The 9,576-nt window shown below is 37.0% G+C and overlaps 1 long non-coding RNA gene across 1 annotated transcript; it reads left to right on the top strand.

Moving 5' to 3' along the window:
- Positions 1 to 1,676: 1,676 nt before the first annotated feature.
- Positions 1,677 to 7,319, top strand: LOC111837810 (uncharacterized). The gene is made up of 3 exons (XR_011989213.1): positions 1,677 to 1,821; positions 4,466 to 4,598; positions 6,202 to 7,319. It is a non-coding gene; the product is annotated as an uncharacterized lncRNA (long non-coding RNA).
- Positions 7,320 to 9,576: the final 2,257 nt, after the last annotated feature.

A 9,576-nucleotide genomic window follows, 5' to 3' on the forward strand; every position in this document is an offset into this window, starting at 1 on the left:
TATCTGCTACACCGCCCACCTTGGTGTCGTCTGCAAATTTAACCAGTTTACTGTATGTATTTGTGTCAATATCATTAATGTAAATTAGGAACAATAGTGGTCCTAAAATTGAACCCTGCGGTACCCCACTATGAACGGAGGCCCACTGTGACATTGTGCCTCTAATAACTACTCGCTGCTTCCTGTCAGTTAGCCAGTTTTTGATCCAAGCTGCCACAGTTCCTAAAATCCCTGCAGCTTTAAGCTTTAGCAAGAGCCGTTTGTGGGGGACAACATCAAAGGCCTTCTGGAAATCTAAGTAAATCACATCATAGGCCTTGTTGTGATCAATTTCACTTGTAGCTTCCTCAAAGAACTCAAGTAGATTCGTTAAGCAGGATCTACCTCTCCTAAATCCATGTTGGCTATCCTTTATAATGTTATTTGCATCTAGGTAATCTACCATTTTCACTTGAATTATAGCTTCCATTATTTTTCCAGTAATGCTAGTTAAACTGATTGGCCTATAGTTTGCTGGATTACTTCTATCCCCTTTTTTGAATATGGGTGTTATATTAGCATGCTTCCAATCTGATGGTACCACACCCGCAGATAACGATTTCTGGAATATTAAAGTTAAAGGTTGGCTAATAATATCCCTCATCTCTTTTAAAACTATAGGTAAGATGCCATCAGGCCCCTGCGATTTATTTATTTTGAGTTTAGCTAGGCTTAGTATCACATCAACCTATATGACATATATTGGTCATAGATGATGCTGTATTCGTATTAATTGGTGGTAAGTTACTTGTGTTCTCTATTGTGAACACCCTTGAAAAATAATCATTAAACTCATTTACTATATCAATTTCGTTATCAATTATTTTTTTTATTTTATTTTTTTAATATGAAACAGAGTTTTTTATTGAAAAGAAAGCAGTACACAGAAAACCTACTTTCAGAGCCCTGCGCATAGTTGCTTCATTCAGGTTAGGTGGACCAATAAAACACTGATTCCATGAATTTCTTCGGTTGTAGATGTGTGTGACAGATGAGATCAGTAAGCAAAGCAAATCACCTGACTGTCCATTCCTATTTCCGCCAAACCCCTCTCTCTTCTCACAGTGCACTCTTGCAAATGTTCTTGCATCTGTGTCCTTTGTTCAAAATGCATAATGCATTAACTCTTGATCTAATATAATCAAAGGTCTTTATACCTATCCATAAAATGCGCAGAGGACAGGCAGCCAGTTGCAGGGGGCTCAGAATCTTCCTATTTACATTGCAAACATGGAGTCCACCACATTTTGATCTATTTATGTTCTTATTAGTTGGCATTATACGGCGGATGGACACAGGTTTGTTCCTTGTGCTGCTCACCACACATAACTGCATTTGTTATTCGCATATTTTTTACATATCAGGTGGGGTGCCCAAAATCACATTTCTCCATTGTGAAATTCCCTTCTGCTGAGGGTTTTAGAGCATAAACAATAAACGATAACTTAATTATATTTGGGCAAGACAGTTTGATACAGCCTCCTCTAAATGTCATATAAGAGGAAAACAACATTACAATTGATAACAAATGAACAAAATCAATATAAAATCCACGTGAACAGTTTTAAAATAGGAAAATGTCACGTTATTCATTGACAGGACTCTGTCATGGGAATCTGCATCACACTTAGCCTCTGTGCAGGAAATTAAATTCCATAATTGGAATCGGTGTGTCCATATTAGGGCCCAGCCCTGTTTTTCTAGACATAGGGAACCCCGTTGTATTAAACTGTCCTTGCATTCCAGATCCTCTCCATATCGCAGAGCCCTTTCTACCCGGAGGTAAGTCCATCTTACACAAATTACTATATGTATTATGGAAAATGACGAATACTCAGTTTGCGTGTTTTGACGTACATGACATTGGGTGCATATATTAGTTTAGGATGAGTCCAGCCATACCACCCAGAAGTAAGCTGTACGTACATTATGGAGATGGTTATACCTGTACTTAGTATCAATGACTGGAACCAAACCAGGTGACAAGGATTTTTATAAATGATCTATCTAAACCCATTGCAAAAAGCAGTATTATAAAAAATCAGTATTCAATGAGCATGATATAATGTTATATTTTTGGAGTACTTTTAGTTCTCTCTGACACTTTTACCTGGGAAAAACCACTGCCACTGATACTTTGAATGAAGAAGCGATTTACAGTTACATTCTTATTCTGGAATGCAACGTTTAGCTATGTGTTCTGACATGGAAATTGGAAGAAAAGTTTTCTGAGACAGTTTAATCCTAAAGGTTCTTTTAAATCCAGGTCTTAATTATGTCTACAAACCAATTACAGCTTACAATTACAATTACAGAGGTCTTGTATGTATGCAGTTTATAAAGTTTCAAAACTCTATATTGATCGTAGTGTCATGGTTTCTGGCACAAATTAAAATACAGTCGAGCACGGTTATTACGATTTTCTGGGGCCGGCAGATTTCTTTCGTTATAACCGAATTTCGTTATATCCATTTTCATGTAAGATTGCTATGTATTATGACTGATCGCTAGGCACATGTATTATGACTGTATAAAATAACACTGACCTTCTAGTTCTGTCTATGAAGCTTTGTTTCATGTAATGATCAAAATAAAACATCTTGTTTACTATCAAGCAATGTGTATTTTGTAATTAAACAAACATTTAGTATGGACCACGAAATCGATAACATATTACATGGTGGTAGAACGCTACGCACAGAAAAAAGGTACATACTGTACTGACTGCTGCTCGCTTTGGCTACGCGATTAAGCTGACGTCGGACTTATTTTAAACTATTAAATCTGGAATGATTGAGGCAAATCGTTATAACCGAATAAAAATTCATTGAAATATTTTTTTGGGGAAGACAGTAGACATCGTTATAGCCGAATTTTCGCTATAAAAGAATCGCTATATGCGTGTTTTCTTTAAGGAATTTAACGTTACAGAAGGTCGGGGATTTGGAATCGAAGCGTTATTTATATCGAAGTGTTTTCGTTATAAGCCGAATCGTAATAACCGTGCTCGACTGTATGTCCATTGGCCATTGTGTTAGGTACCCACTTAAATCAGGCCCTATAGCTCCTCTAATGCTGTAACTTCAGTAACTAAACATCTTGACTCACTTTATGTGCTGTATATGATACAATTACAGCTGATCATAGGAGCAGGTTTGCTTAAACAAGCTGATGTACCTAATAAACTGGCCACCGAGTTTAACATTTAAAAAAATAATAATAATAGTCAGATTCATTTATTTTACCTACACATCTATTTCTGTAAGTGCAGGGCACAAGACAATTACACATTCTCCTGGACAGGACGGGTAGCTTTTAACTACAGAAAGTAACTCAGGAGTGATATCCAAGACTGTTTACCTCACATAACTGATTTTATCTATTTATTTTTGTCAGTAATAACACAAAGTTGTGACAAGCATGCATACGTGTACACATCAGCAAACCTGCCCAAGCACTTGAACATTTTTTCAATGTAATTTATTTCATTGTAAGATTATAAACTTTTGGAATCTTTTGTTTTATTTTAAAGTGGGTTACACTGACGAGTTTTTGTATGTTTGTAACGGGTTTTGGGGAAAACATCTGCATTCATGCAATGATCAATTTAGTTTTGTATTAGGAGACATTATAATTTCTCACATTCCTAATGAAAGACACTTTGTAAATTATTGAGCCAAGCTGAGTTAATTTTCGTGCAAAGCTAGTAGTCATTACAGGGAGAAAAATCTAATTATGAAACTCAATTACACAACATGGGATATGTATCCATGGCGACCAGCAACACAAATGCCAGAAGAGAAATTTTAGAGATGTCCAAAGAAAAATATATTTATAATTGATTTCGTTATCAATTATAAGTCCCTTACTATCCTGCAAATTAGTGATTTCAGCTTTTAGTGCTCTCTTGGAGTTAAAATATTGGAAGAAACCTTTACTGTCATGCTTAGCCTCCAATGCAATTTTTCTTTCTACATCCCTCTTGGATAGCCTAATGTCGTTTTTTAACTCTGCCTGTAGACTTAGATACTCCTGCTTAATTTTGAAATCATTAGTTTTTTTCCAATTGTGGAACAGAGCCCTTTTCCTCCTGACTTTATCCTTAATTTAGTAAAGCACCTTGGTTGTCGTTTCCTAGATTTAGTTTTGCTGGAAACAGGTATGAAGTCCTCTTGCACTTGCAACAATGTGCTTTTGAAAAATTCCCAAGCCTCTTCAACTGTTTTGCTATTTAACTCTGTCCAGTTTACAGTTTCTAATTTACGTCTCATACCATTAAAGTTAGCCTTCCTAACATTGTACACTTTTAATTTCGACTTTGCTCTTCGGACACTAAAATTAACCTCGAATTTAACCATGTTATGATCACTACCGTACAATGGTGTCTAAAACCTCTAATTTTCCAATCCTATCCTGGTTATTACAGAAAACAAGATCAAGAAGGGCTTCTCCCCTGGTAGGAGTATTAACAAACTGAGTAAAAAAACAATGCTGTACAAATTCCACCATCTCAAGTTCATTTACAGAAGAGCCAGAGACTGTGTCCCACTGTATCCCAGGTAAATTAAAATCACCCATAACCACCACATCATTTTTATTACTCATAATCCTGATATCATCATATAACATTCTGCTTTCCTCTACAGCTACATTAGGTGCTCTATAACAAACCCCGACAATTAGGCCATTTGAATCTTTAGCATCAAGTTTTATCCATACAGTTTCTGAATTTTTATTTTTATCAGTGAGATCCCTTGCCTGCAAGTTTTCTTTTACGTATACTGCAACACCACCTCCCTTCTTGCCTATCCGGTCTCTACGGAACAACGTATAACCATCCATATTATATTCATCACCATCATTGTCACTCATCCATGTTTCAGTTATTCCTATAATGTCGTAATTGTCTGAAGAAATTAAAGCCTCTAAGTCATTTATTTTGTTTCTAATACTCCTAGCATTCAAATACAGACCACTAATGGTAGGCCTTTTACAGTGTCTACTTTTAATATTTATTTGGGCTTTCCGTCTCTCCCCACATAAATTCTTAACTGACCTCCCTGCCCCCCCAGTCCCTAGTTTAAACATTCCTCAACTATTCTGCACATACGCCTCCCCAATACACTGGTTCCCCTATGGTTCAGATGCAACCCGTCCGGCTTGAACAGGTCCCACCTGTTTTTAGAAAACGAATAAAAATAGGTACACCATGCTATATGCCTAATATAAAACAACAAATTACAGTTGTTGTTTTTTATTTATTTATTTATTTTTTTTATTAATTTTCTTAACTTCTATGTTCTGTGTTGTATTTTGTTGTTGCTTGAATTTCATGATGTCAAATTTCCGCTAATGTAAAAGTGAAAGTAAAATGCACGGTTCTTTGTTACATGTAGAGGAAAATTCCTCACCACGGCAACCCTAATCCCAAGTAATAACAAAAATCCATAAATTATCTCTGTTAGAAGAGATGTATCCTTAATTAAACAGAGCTGGTCACACTTATATGTTCTGTCAAACTAAAAGAAAAATAAATAAAAAAAACATGCTCAAAAGAAATTCAGTTATTATTTGAAATTTAATGTATAGACATTTTTAAGAATACAATTATTTACCTATTGAGTGTTGACAGTCTGCCTAATTAGATGGCTGGGCTCCAGAAAACCAGTAATGATGCAGCCTTTATAGATTTGGGAAAGGAAGGCAGGAAAAAGAATCCTGAACTCTACCACAAAGAACCATTATATCATATGAAGAGTTCTTCAGAACTATACAGATTTAAATAGAACTGTTACTATGCAAACTTTTTTTCTTTTTTATTTAGTGCATAGACATTTTGAGGCAATAATTTCTCATTGTAACATTAAATTAGGTCCTACAAATTCTAATAAATTGATATTTTAACCTGTGCTAGAGCACACATCAAGCAATCCATTCTGTGATTATCTTTGAATTGCTGCACAACTGGATATCTTGGCTCTACAATTGTAGGACTAACATAGACCTCAGTTCAAGGGTAGTTTAACAGCAATCTGCTTTTTTGGACTGTTCTTGACTCATTGTAGAGAAGTTCATATTTTTCATTATTAAATGAGTTGAAGCTATATATTAGAGCTGTGCCTAGTGTTATGTTGAATCTCATTTTGTCTGTGCATTCTGCAGGCTGCCGATGAAGCCTTCGTCCAAAAATCCATCCAAGAAACCACAGTCGGAATCTACATCCTCAAATCTCAGGACAGATTTGAGGACATCGGCATTGTCCTTGAAGGCCAGAAAGTTTTGCAAGGGTTGGATAATTTTGCATTAGCTGTGGCAATGCTCTTTGGACTAATGTATGCCTTAAATCTCAATTACCCACCTGAGATGAAATACACCTTTGAGGTTCTTCAAAAAATAGTAATGGAGCTAGAAGGCTGTAGTTTGTCAATGAAAGCTTAAGTTCTCAGAAACAGACTCTGTGAGTGAGGTGTTTCTGGTACGGTAGGGAGACGCACAAGCTGGTTCTGCCTCTTGGATTAAGGACCATTGTTTTTCATTTTACACACTCTCAAAGAGAACCTACAAACAGTTCAAAGGTTTACGCTGTATGTGTGTGTTTGTATGTATCTTACTGTTTAAAAAAAAAAAAAACACTGTAAAAGTATTGTTTGGTTAAAAATAATAGTGATTTGTCTTGGAGTTTCTCAGACTGAAAAAACAAAACAAAAGGAGGCTTTGGTCTAATTCGTCTGTTCATCGTTTTTACTCAACCTGTTTGGTTACTCAAATTGTTGGATTTTACTGTATCTGGTAGGGCTGCACGATAATCATCGCGCGATATGTATTGCGCATCTTGTCATGTGAAATCACACACCTGATGGAATTTACCACTGATTACAGAACCGGCTTTACTGACAAGATGCGCAGTACATATCGTGTGATGATTATCGTGCAGCCCTAGTATCTGGTCTGTTGACAAGAAATGTCATAGTTCACAGTCAGCCGTTCATCCCATACTTTTAAAAATGAATTGAATTGTTAAAATTTATAGTGATTTCCATTGTCTTACTGCTTTTTAAAATGAAATCCAAAATTGTAAAGGTACGTTTTGACTACTTCATGATTTTCATTACTGGTCACATTTTCCACTGCACCTGTTTGACGGCATCTCGTTTTGCACTTGACAGTGGATGTTATTCATGAAATTTATGCTGTTTTTATTTTCACACAGAGAAGGCTGTGTTTCTGTAACCAGAACTGAGAAATTGTGCTGTGAAAAATACACTGATTTACAGCAAGTAGCATTTTTCCTTGTCTTATTTCTTTTTAAACGTTATTCATGTCGTAGACATTACAGTAGATGTACACCATATATTTGTGGAAAGTCAGCCTATAGTATTACAAAAATTTAGAACCAAATGAGTTTTATTGAAACCATTGCATATGAATAAAAAACAAAATCATGGTTGTATAACAAATTATGTAGCTTTAACATGTATGGATTATGTTCATTTAACAAACAAATTATGTATCTTGAGCATACATAAATCATGTTCCTTGAACATATATAAATCATGTTCATTTTGCATATAAAATCATGTTCCTCGAACATATATTAATCATGTTCATTTTGCATATATAAATCATATTCCTCGAACATATATTAATCATGTTCATTTTGCATATATAGATCATGTTGAGTAAACATAACTTTAATATGTGCAACCGATGTACATATATTTTTTATGTTAATCCAACAATTTTTTTTTTTCAGTGTGGGTTTAAACTTCATACGAGCCCATGTTATGTTTTCATGAAGCTTTCTCAGTAATCGTTTGGTGCATGGAATGGTGGAGGTCAGGGTGGTCAGGTCATCCATGTAGGCACGAATAGGTGGTAGTTGCTGTCCATCCTGCAGGCGTTCTCCTCCTACCACCCACGTGGAAGCCTAGATGATCACCTCCATTGCCATGGTAAAGGCTAACGGGGAGATTGTACACCCTGCCATTATCCCCACTTCCAGTAATTGCCATGATATTGTTTACGCTGTTGTTGTTATGCAAAATTGCAAATCCTGGAAGTAATTTCTGACCAGGTCCGCGATGTTCTTTGGCACATGAAAGAAATCAAAGGTTGCCCAGATGAGTGAGTGGGGGACAGATCCAAAAGCGTTAGCTAAATCCAGGAATAAGACATGCAGGTCTCTTCCTTCCCGTTTTGCAGATTGGATTTGGTGCCATATTATGCTTGTATGTTCTAAGCACCCTGAGAAGCCTGGTATCCCAGCCTTCTGCACCGTTGTGTCAATCAGGCCATTCTGTTTTAGGTAAGTTGTCATCCTTTGCGCAACAATGCTAAAGAAGAGCTTCCCTTCAACATTCAGGAGATTCATCTGCCGGAATTAGTTGATGTTTGAGGCATCCTTTTCCTTGGGTACCATCACTCCCCCTGCTCTTTCCCATGCTTTTGGGATGGTTCGCTTTGTCCATACCACTTTCATTTGCTTCCAGAGAAACACCAAGACGTCGGGGGCATTTTTGTATAGCCGATATGGAACTCCATGGAACTGATGCAGCCCTTGCCTTCTTATTTGCCTTCACAACCTCACTCCATTGTGGGGGACTATCATCCAGTAGGTGCTTTGGCTGAGGTATTGGTGGCATGTCTGATGGTATCTTCCTCTGTTCAAGCCTCTGGGAGTCTGTGTATATTGTTTTCAGGTGGTCTTCCAGCTTCTGTTTTTCCTCCTTAAGAGACCCACTCTTTTCCTTTGAAAACAGACTTTTGACAAATTTGAAGGGATCTTTGTAGAAGGAAGTTTGAAATAGGAGCTATCTTTTTAAAGATTGACAAAAACTAAATACAGTAAGTATAGGACATGGATCGGTCACGCATGGCCAATACCCGATCCGTCAAATAGGTCTGAATTGGCGCTGATACCAATCCGAATATTGGATCGGTGCATCTCTAAGTCAGATAGCTGCACTCATGCCTAGGTGTCCATTTACTTTACAGAATCTAAAGTTTGCCCAAACTAAACTTAATCTGTGTGCTTTGGCGGGCCTCTACAACATCCATCTAAAGTTTTTTTGTCAGTGCCAGCCAATGAGTTTGGAGGTATGTGCTAAAATTTGAACAGACTAGACGTTCCTACAGTTTAATCCTTAGTACTCACTTTGCTACTGCCAATCAGAAGGTACATCAGATGTACCATGAAGATAAGTGCCCCAGTATCTGTGGCTGCCATACATGGCCAGGTCATAAGACCCCCACTGCCATCTTTCACAGGTGAGCTGGCATGCTTTGAATCTTGGGAAATGTATTTCTGCCTCAATACTTTGCTCTTGCCATCACTCTGGTACAAGTTAATCTTAGCCATCCTGTTTTTGAGGCTAACTAGTGGTTTGCAGCTTGCAGCGTAGCCTCTGTATTTCTGTGCATGAAACCTACAGACAGTAGTCACTGACAAATCCACAAATGCCAATAACGAACTCCAAAGGTTCAAAAGCCGAGAATAAAAACTAGAAAGCTCTCATATACAGTACTTACATTAACAAT

Source organism: Paramormyrops kingsleyae, unplaced genomic scaffold, assembly GCF_048594095.1.
Source record: "Paramormyrops kingsleyae isolate MSU_618 unplaced genomic scaffold, PKINGS_0.4 ups338, whole genome shotgun sequence".
Taxonomy (NCBI): Eukaryota; Metazoa; Chordata; class Actinopteri; order Osteoglossiformes; family Mormyridae; genus Paramormyrops; species Paramormyrops kingsleyae.